Source organism: Capsicum annuum, chromosome 5, assembly GCF_002878395.1.
Source record: "Capsicum annuum cultivar UCD-10X-F1 chromosome 5, UCD10Xv1.1, whole genome shotgun sequence".
NCBI classification, from domain to species: Eukaryota; Viridiplantae; Streptophyta; class Magnoliopsida; order Solanales; family Solanaceae; genus Capsicum; species Capsicum annuum.
The window spans coordinates 26,069,577-26,080,953 of NC_061115.1; the positions used below are offsets into that span (position 1 = coordinate 26,069,577).

General features: G+C 33.5%; 1 long non-coding RNA gene across 1 annotated transcript; it reads right to left on the minus strand.

The window, feature by feature from the left end:
* Window positions 1-1,439: 1,439 nt before the first annotated feature.
* LOC107872360 lies at window positions 1,440-6,045 on the minus strand. Its single transcript, XR_001674795.2, has 2 exons — window positions 2,729-6,045; window positions 1,440-1,790 (listed from the first exon to the last, which is right to left on the minus strand). It is a non-coding gene; the product is annotated as an uncharacterized LOC107872360 (long non-coding RNA).
* Between the last annotated feature and the right edge of the window lie 5,332 nt (window positions 6,046-11,377).

Here is an 11,377-nt window from a genome sequence, read left to right on the forward strand (position 1 = left end):
CCGACCGATAAACCGAATCGATAAAAATGTTATTGGGTTATTAGTATTGGGTTATTGGGTTAACAATTTTTTATTGGTTTTATAAAAAATTTTATTGGGTGAACGGTTCGATTTTGATTTTAGCTTAAACCGATAACCCAATAAGGATACACTAAGTTATTATTTTATCTCTATTTATGTTATATATATAAATCTCTATCCATCCATCCAACTCTCTCTCTACATGGACGGACGGACAAACGGATGGACTTATTCACAATTCAGTGATTCACAAAGTATTAACCTATTCAGTGCAACAAATGCACAATATAAAGCTCGGCCATTATCGTATTGAAAAGCTTAAAACATTTATAGCTTCCAACAGTTAGGATTTAATTTTTTTTCTAACTAACATTCAGTTCAAGTTTGAAGATTCTTGTAAACTAAAATGCATTGCGTAGGATTTTGGCGGTAACTAAGATTTTGTTTTTTTTATGTTAGTTGTTACTATTTCTATTTATAAGTATTTTCTTATTGGTTAAACAGAAAACTGAACCGTTAAGGACAAAAAATCGATAGATCGAAACCGATAAGAAAATATCTTATTGGTTGGTTATTGGTTTTACATATTTAAAAATCGAAAATCGATAAACCGAACCAATAACACATAAAACCGAACCGATCGATGCACACCCCTACTCCAGACCTCACTTTGTGGGAATACACCAGATATGTTGTTGGTTGTCTATTGTATTGTTATACTATGTGTGTGTTTAGTTTGTTATCTAAATTTTAAGGTATCGTATTGTTGAGTCCATTGTTATACTGTCGTTACGTAAAGATGAAGAAGGTTGAATTTTTGTAACGGTGAATTCTGTGTGTTTGCGTCCTTAAGTTGTTTTATTTTCCTATCATACCCTCACCTATTTTCTAATTTTCCTATTCTACCTTTTACCATGACAATATTACCATATAATCTAGTATTACCATATTTTCTGGTTTCTAATGGCCTCTTAGTACGTTGCCTCCATCACTACCCACTTCTGAAACCAAATCAAGATATGTCTCATGATTTATCTCAATTGTTTTGTTGATACGTGGTTGTCCTCTCGTTCTGATTTATTTTTACACTAGATAGGCATGCCCGTGCATGTTGTATTTTGAGACAGCTTTATATTACAAAGTATTTCAGGTACCTGTAACGAATCAAAACTATTTACTTGGTATTTTTTGTGCCAACAAGAAATAATCTTCTCAATTCAAGATCAATCAAGAATATTAGGCAAACAAGTTTTGTACGATAGGTTTGAAGTGTAACCTGATAGATTTTGTGAGGTTGTTTGGCACCTTAAATAATGTTTCATTAGTTTCAAGTAATACACACAATAGTCCCTACTTAGATTGCTAGTCTCCTCGATATCAGCACAAAATGCAGATAAACACCAATCAACATCAAGCTATACAATAACAAGAACAATGATAACATGCCCAATATAACCCCACAAGTGGAGTTTTGAAAGGATATAATGTACACATTTACCCAACTATTTCTGGTAGATCCTTGGTGAAGGATTGACACAGTGTTAATGTCAAGAAAAATTTAGAATGTACATTTTTATAAAGTAAGCACTTAATATATGAACTTTCGGAAGGATTTACTTTGGGAGAGGAAGAGTCACAGCTACTTTGCTAGAACACAAAAATAATACAAAATTCTCTCATAATACTACATTACATTGTTAAACTACTTTGTTACTATTAGGCATTTGATTTGAAAGTAAGATTAAGTTGTTTCCAGAATGCTTCTTTACCTGCAAGTCATCAAAATCTGATCATATTTTGGATTCAAATAAGTAAATTACTTGAGTAAAAAGTTATTTGACATAGCTTCAAAAATTTCCTGCCAGCCTAGCTAAAGAATAAATTAAAAGAAACCTGTAATCTGACTTTTTCAAACATGCCTCAGAACCTGCTATATTATTATAAATAGATTATCTACCACCGTAACTTCATAATTGCTTAACTATTTTACAGTCTTTATTCGTCAATGAGAGCAGTAATATTTTAGAAATGCATCACCAAACACAACTCTATATTGTGTCATGCTAAAGAAATTATTATAAAGAATATACCGAGTTTAGGATGGTAAAAGCAAACATGCCAATTTTGAACATGCTCTTCTCCTAATCATCTACTTTGAACTTGTCTAACTTGTTGCATATTGAATAGGTTTGCTGAAGATAACTCATTAAAAGTGAAGAATACATGTGTCCTACAGTTGCAGGACTATGTCCCTCAGAACACTAAAATTCATATTTAGTTTCTATGTTTCTTGATCGTTTTAAATTCAGAAATTAGATAAAGCATCATCCTTAGAGTGGTTTCTAAATTTGTAATGTTTAATTTCGAGAAATAAATCAACCAATATCTTATGCTAGATGACCATCTAATGAATCCTCATAAAACCACAGTTAGGTGCTACAATTTCAAAGGAGAAAAGGAGATAGTATATTAGTTAATTGCCTTATTCTCTCCCCCTATCAAGTAATACTACTACCTATGAAACTGGAAAGCCATACGCAAAGAGGTTTAATTCAAAATTCCTTTTATGAGATATAAACACTTTAAACTGAAAACTTTGATTGATACCATGCTACTAAGATAGATTATACAAACATTTACACTGGTGATCTAAAGTATATTGATGCATAAAAATAAGGCTTCAAGCATATCTGGCCGAACTACTTACCTTTATGAAGGCCAAAGTGGTATGAGTACTACAACCTTTGCAAACATAGTTTTCACAGTGCCTCTGATGGACGACAGAGCAGCACACCACGGGAAGGATTTATACCAATTTGCTTGTACAACTCATGATGAGTCAGAGGTAACTCGCTTTACAGATTTCGTGCTTTTGTATATATGTCACATCCTCCAATATCCGAGTAGTAGGAAAAAAACATAAGCTCAAAGACTAAGAAATAAATAAGGCCTGTGAGACAGTGGATAAGTTAAAGAAAATGATAACAAAGAGTTATTAAAGGCTTAAGAACTCCCTTCACAAAGCTTGGAAGATGGTCTCTTTAGCACAATCAACTTCAAATTATACACAGTAAAAAATGTAATTTTAATATTCAATTGTCTCACTTGGTGGGAATATATTGGGTATGTTGTTAATGTTGTTATTCTATATTCAATTGAAAACAAGGGTGGATCTAGCATTGCGGGTGCGGGTTCCCAGGAACCCCCAAACATTTTCGTATATCTTGTAATTATATTAAAAATCTATTAAATGGATAAGAATGATAAGTGAAGAACCCATTAACAAAGTTGTTAGTTGGCCTAATGGTTCAAAAGGGGTTGAAGAAATGCCTCACCTGCCATACCCAAGTTTGAATCTTCTTGATACGACCATTTTTATTTTATTGAAAATTCACAAACTTAAATCCTGGATCCGCCTCTAATTGAAAAGAAGGTAGAAAAAAATTATGATCCGCCTCTTATTGAAAAGAAGATGGGAAAAAATTATTTACCTTTAAAAACTTAACACAACAATGAAAATATATAGATGTTGTAAGATCAAATATGAAAGATATAGAACCTTATCAAGAATAGTACATGAAGTTACTGCAAAGAATGAGCTGGCTATTTCGATAGGGATCCAGTTGTTTTCCATCAGAGTACTTTATTTGTACAGCAAATAGCCAAATACTACATAATACATTGAAACAGATAAGCCCATAGTTGAACATGCATATATTAGACTGAGAAAGAAATTGTTAATATAAAAGTAATGTACGACCCGTCTCTCTATTATAACATTTTAGCTCTACTATAATACCAAGAGCACTTTTAAATGTTCCACATCCATGATATCAAGGTGAAAGCTTCAGGTTCACTGGAATAACAAATACGATATTTGGTTTAGTAGTAACCTTGTGAAGATATAATCAGCATCACTTATTTTCTGATAAAAAATATCCTATCAAGTCATTCAAGTGATCAGAGATTTTCAATTTTCCAAAACATTGAATCATATGAACTATCTCTAGCTTGCACCTTCATTTTCGTCAAGTCAACCACTGTTAAATTCAAGAATTTGATCATGATAATGATAGTAATTAAAGATCCAAAGTATGATAAAGACTAAAGTTAGAGAAAAGGCGAAAAAAGATGGAAAAAAAATTTAAAAGTGATGCCGACACTTACTTGTTGCTTGTAAAACCAATTACATGATCAAAAAGAAAATGAAAGCTTAGCAGTTATAGCAAAAAACTCACAGTTGACAAATGAGTAACTTCAATATACCTACTTACCAATTGTTAATCTACACGACCTAGAGGTTTACTTACTTTTACTTCAGAGTTGACTATCAGTGGAGTAGATTACTTAATGCGTTCCCACAAGGTAGTAAAACAGTAAGCATAAGAGGACAATTATTTTCAAGTGGAGCATACCCGGCTCAAGAGGTGTAAAAAATAGAGACCTTTTTTAACCCAAACTTCACTATAACAACTTGAGCATCAACAACAACGAATTACAAAACTCTTGTAACTTAGAAATTATAAACTCTAACTCCTAAATATGCTCAATTCACAAGCCTTCCAATCAAGGTGTGTGATTCCAAGTCTTCGAATTTCCTAACTTTACAATAAAACTAACTCATATATAATTCTCTGAAACTAAGATTTCATCATCATTACAACACTGTGACCAACTTCTAATACATAAAGACTAAGACACTTTATCCTACTTAGTACTAGGACCTAGTTCACCAATGTGTTCCTTAGTATTTAGTAGCTCCCTACCAAGTCAATTGCCAAAGTGCCTCTGATGCCTTGTAAGTGCGTGAGTACTTTGAATGACACTTCTTGTATTTAAACACAACTTTTCAAAGAGTTCTTCTTCGAATCAAGCTCCTGGTTTCATCAGAACTCTCATTGCTTGCATTCTACTTCAAGTAAGACTCCTTTAATTCAACTCATGCTTCTTTCAGTGTTGTAGTCAAACTCCAACTCCTCAATTCAACACATGATCTATTTCATTGAGTTTATTAGATTGTAACCATTATCCATTCCTTCATTCGAGCACTCTTGTCTTCCGTTACATGTGATTTTTCAATGAGTTAGTCTGTTTGTATTGTGTATCTGTGAACTTGTAAATCATCAAAACTTCGAACCCAAAAGAAATGATTTTTCTTGCTACCATCTTCTCAAATTTGTAAAAAAAAAATAATCCTCCGGGTAAAATTTGTTGAGCACGTGTGGGTTAAAAAGAATTCGAGATTTATGATGTATTTGGCATGGAGAAAAATATTTCTTTAATTTGGTTGGCCAAATGTTCTAAAAAATATTTTATCTAAGAAAACAAGTTTCTTAAATGAGAAAAAAAAACTTCTCTAATGAAAATAGAGAACAAACTTCATAAGTGACATTCCAAGTCCATTAATTGTTTCCGTTGTATAGATTAATAATCATCTATTTGATTGATAAACACATTGAGATACGAAGTATCATTAAGACATTCTCTGCGACACCTTTTTATTCTTCTCCATTTAAATCATCGAATTTTTGTTTGCAGCAGAATTCGAACCTGTGATTTGTGCTTAACCCACACAACACATGCTATGCACTTGCAAAGTGACAGTTTGACTCTTTGACCATGTTAACCACTTTGTTTTGAAGAAAGACTGGCTTAAGGCAATCTAATAAAAAGAAAAGAAGCTTGTACATAGGGTAATGCCTCATCCTCATCCTTCTAAAGTGGCTTTCAATGAAACTTTTCTTTGAAAAAAAGAAAACTTAATTATACCTATCAAATAGATACAATACAATGCGATGAGATCTTGAAAACTTGAAAAAACAAGAAAACGAAGAAGCTCTACGATGTGTTTGGTATGGAGGAAAACTTTTTTTTAGAAAAATGTTTTCTTATTTTTTCATGTTTGGTTGGACAAAATTTTTGGAAAATATTTCTCTAGGAAAACAAATTCTTTAAAAATGAGGAAATGACTTCCTCAATTGAAGTAGGGAATACAGGTTTACAAATGACAACGTATGTTTATTGTATCCTCCCACCCATCCAATGACAGATTACATATGTAAACCAAAAAACTTATTTTATCCTCCCACCCATCCAATGACAACCTATGTTTATTGTATCCTCCCACCCATCCAATGACAGACTCAATTATATGTAATACAGGTTTACAAATGACAACCTACCATCTCCATCTCAAAAACATTCCAATGACAGACTCAATTATATGTAATACAGGTTTACAAATGACAACCTACCATCTCCATCTCAAAAACTTTTTGTTAGATTACATATAATTGCTCTTGAGATAACATTTTTTTTGCTTAACAATACTAGAAAATAAGTAAGAAACCAAATTGTTTTCCAACAAAAACATCATCGATGGAAGATTTTTTCCTTCATATCAAACACACCCATAGTCATGATTCCATTCCAGACAAATTAGAGCCATCTCAATCAACTTCTTCAACTTGCCTGCATAATGTCCTCATTATATGATCCTTCTGTTTACTATGTTGGCACAGCTATTCATAATCTTCAAGCTCGGGTTTGAGCCAGATCATTAAATCCTTCATAGCCAAAATCCACATCCATGATCTCCCAATATGATCTGATTTTGCCTCCCCTGGACCTGATCCTAATGCATTGAGCGAATTCCTTGCTCAACTCCTGCCATCTTATGATGTTTGTAGGCTTCTTTGCGAGCCTGTTGCTTTGTTCCTTAAAGACACTAAGTCTAAGTCAAGAAGAGTAGTTGTTGTTCATGATGTTTTAACGTCCTATAATGTTCAGGATGTTTGTTAGTTGGATAATGCTGAATCCTATATATTTAACTGCATTTGTATGCTCTTTATGTATTGTAGTTTCATCATGCATACCTAAGGGAATGCCTATTCCGCTTGTAGAAGAATTATTTTGTAACACCCAACATTTTCGGGCTAGAATTCAAATCGTCGTTGCCACGCGTATAGTCCCGAACCCAATGATTCCATGTTATTATATGTATGATGATTAATTCTATAATGTTGGAATACCCTTGAATATGAATTGAGGTCACAAAAAATCTCCTAACTCAAAGACGAGTTGAGAACGTTTCTACCGATTGAGTTTTAGTGAATGTTTCAACTTGGGTCAACTTCCAATGACTATTACTCCCGACATATAGTGATTTAGGTGGCCTACTATATATCAAATGAAAGGTCCTCGAGTATTCTTTCCAACGCGGTCAATTTCGCCTTAATCCGATATCAAAGTAGAAATGCTCATTTTACTTTTGAGTGTCTGACTGTCAAAAGGTGACGACAAAGTTGACACAGGTGATGACTAAGTTGACAAGCCGTCAACCTTAGTCGTCACCCTTGACCGTAAAATATAAAATTCCATTTATAATTGATGACTAAGGTGACGGAACGTCACCAAGTTGACGGCTCGTCAACCTAGTCGTCAGCCGAGAAAATCCTGTATTTTTTGTTTGTTTTTTTGGGGTATTTTGGTCTTTTACTTACCATAAAACCCTACCCATGACTTAAAACATGGTTTAAATGCTATTTGCCCATTATTATGTCAGTTTTTCATCATTTATTCTCCTTTCTACTCTCAAGAGAGAAAAGTTAGGGTTTCTTTCGACAAACTCATGCTTCTAAGGCTTAGATTCAAGATATCTCGAATTTTATTCATCAATAGGTATGCAGGACTATCCTAAATATCATAAGCGTAAATTTGTTGTTTTAAACAAGCTTTAAAGGTATATAATTATGCATACAAAATGGGTTTTGAAAGTATTGAGGAACATGCATTGAAAATCCCATTTTATGATGAAATCTTGTAGAAATTATGGTGTTGTTTCCTAAATTTGAAATGTTTTCATGTGTACATGTGTTATTAGTTTGAGAGGTTATTTGCGGAATTCCATCTCTTGTTATTAAATCCATTGTTATTAACAATATTGTGAGTTGCTTATACGGATGATTAAAAGCTTGAGTTTGAAGGTTTGCTATCATTTATGAATTCTATTGATTTATGTCTAAATGAGAGGTTGTTTCCTTGATTTATAAATGCTCATGTTCCTAATAGAGAAATGCATGTAATTGATGAAAGAGATGACCACCATATGTTAAAGTATTGAAAAGAGAGTGTTTTGGCATAAGTTTTCATGTGCTTTTGAAATATGAACTCTCATGTGATGTTTAAATCTTTTGGGTGGTCATTAACATGCTTTGAAATAAGAAGAGGATATTATGTGGTATGAAATAAAGGACTTACAAGTCTGGGTATGATGATACCCTGTTATGATGTGCCCTAAGCAGAATAAGAAAAAAACTGTTTATCAAACGGAAGTATGATTTTAAGAGACTACAATAGGGATTAAAGAGAATTAGATAGTAATCTGAAGAAGGCACAAGTTCAGATAACTCATTGCCCAAAATAGTGTTTTGCCAATATGGGTTTTATTTTGCTCTGAAATAGAGGATTGTACGCTCGCGATGGGCTTGTGGCGTAGTAGAGAGCAGAGACTCCAGCCCTTGCGGCAAACTAGGGTTGGGGGCTTGGCCGCAGAGTCAAGGGTGGATTTTATATAGCTCATGGAATTACAGAATTGTAGGGTGTACCATCTAGATCAGAAGTAAAACAAAGAGTCGAGTCATGACTACGAGAATGTACTTTGAAGGTTTTAAATTAGGCCTATGTGTTCTTACTATATCATGCTAAAGTGTTTTCTAAATGCTATCATTTATTTTAAATGAATTATACATTATTTTGGATTGTTCTACATACCAGTACTTTCGAGTATTGACCTCCCAATATTTCAGGTTTTGAGGCCTAGTCCTGTGGTCCTAACCTGAGACCTAGTCCTGTGGTCCTACAACCCAGTAGATTATTTCAGACCTTCAGAGATTGGTGAGCCTCCTTTACTTAGGAAGGCATCATAAGCATTGTGTTAGTTTTCAGTGGTGTTATGATCTGGCCGGGGGCCTTAACCCGGTTTAGACAGACTATTATTTTCAGTTTAGTAGAGGCTTTGTAGATTGTTTTAGGTTGGTTTGGGTTTTCCCCTTTGATACAATGTTATGAAGTTTTAAGTTTGATTATGGGACTACTGTGTTTTCAGTTTATCTTCCGCACTATTATACCATATGAGTTATGCTTATGATTAAATGCTAAGGGGTCTCTTGGGCCTTCTTAGTTCGGGATACTCGTCGTGGCCAGGGTCTCGACTCGAGTCGTGACAAGCTTGGTATCAGAGCACGGTTCATGGTCCTAGGATGGCACGCCACTATCGTGGAGGATAAGGAGTGTGCCACACTCTTATCACAGAGGCTAAGTAGCTTGCTACACTCTTATCTAGAGGATAAGCAGCATGCCATATCCTTATCGCGGACCTCACTGGTTTGGGGTCCTGAAATGACCCTGAACCCTTTCTGAAAATTTTGAAACTCTTCCCATTCCTTTAATACCCCTTATCATGATTCAAGTAAAAAATTACTATTAAACACAAGGAAGGGTCAAAAATAAATTCATCAATCTTTTTCGGGTCTTACAACATGAATGCCAAACTCTCCCCTAAAACTATCATACGAGGATAGTAAATTCTTTCTAGGATATCCCTTCCAGGGATACTAATCTTAATCTCTTTTATAGGTTCTATAGTCATCACCCTATAACTCACACTCTTATGAGCGTACACATCCACACTTTTTAATACATAACAATCCATTTTTCACTCCTTAGTATACAAGCATTACACCTCTAATATCATATCCTCACATTTTAATGAAATTTGGAAAACTATACCAAAAGCTCACATCATCTATCTATATTTTTTTCAATTCAACTCACAAGCACGCCATATAAAAACTCCCTAGACTTATCCATACTAAGATATTCAAGAACATGAACTAGGTACACATGACACTTATAACTCAACACCGAGTACACCTTATCCTTATAACTTTAAGGCTCTTATCCATCAAATGATTTTTCACCATTCATCATTTTAACATTAATCCTCATGTATATATCACAATTTTCCACTCAAATTGTTCATAAGTTATCCACCTAAGCTCTTTTACACATCAAATCAAGCCTACTAATTTACTCCCACAAATATGACATCACTATCCTTGAGCTAACATTCTTTTCACAATAGTCAATATCTAAAATTCAATCATAATATCTATTACCAATCATGAAATGCTAATGAAACATCCTATATACTGTACTAGTCCATCAAAGTATATGATAATTTAATCAACCTAAATTTCTCATTCCACTTAATTGCTACTTACAAGTGCATTCTTCTTCACAACATTACTACTACACCTTAATATTCATTACACTTATTCTTGCATACTATACTAATTTACAACTACTAGAAAAAATATCAATTTGTATAGCTACATAATAAGAATAACCGATCTTAATCTTATAATATAACTCATTACGGTTTGTTAGCACATTTTCCTTTCTCACATCCTATCTACTTATCCATGCATACCTTTAAACTACATTCAAAATTCTATAAACACCATTAAGTTCCCTCTTTTCTAAGATTTTTCCAATTGAAGTCTAAATTACTAGTCACTCTATCCTTTTATTCACAATCTATAAATAATTTTTCCACTGCAATAAATATCCATCATGAGCTTCTTCCCTAATTCAAATAAATTCTAAATCATCATAACTAATAACTTCCTCTACTAACTACCATAAAATTTACAAATCTTTCTACAACTATAGCCAATCACCATAAGCACATATCACCCCTTCACCCACTTACAGATTACATGAATACAACTACCTTTTTCACTATAAAGTTACCCCTACTCTGACTTCTAACCTTATGACTTTATTTCACTAACCTTGGTATCATCTTACTATTCATAGGACATAACACCCCAATTTATACTACCTCTCGAGGGGAAATACTATCCCGATATTCAGATACATATCTTTTCCCATAAGCGAGATGCTTGCAATAAAGTTTTTGAAAGAGACTGAGTACATATATTATATCGGGCTGGAATGCACAATATATGAAGATAGAGGTATACACTTGAATCAATACACTTTAACGCACTAATGGACTCCTTTTAAGTCCTTGTGCTATTTCATAACTTTTTTATGACTCAATAGAAAAAGTCAACGTCGTTAGGAATTTAAGCTTTTGTACTTGTATTACTCGATAATGAGACATAACCAATAAAATTATAGAAAGGAAGGAATTTGAATAACTTTCATATAGACAACACTATTGCACTTCTAGAGTATAAAAGAATAAGAAACAATTCCTAAATGCCCTGTATCCTACTAATTATAAATATGGTGCACAAAATACCCATAAAAAGACTCTACAAGACAC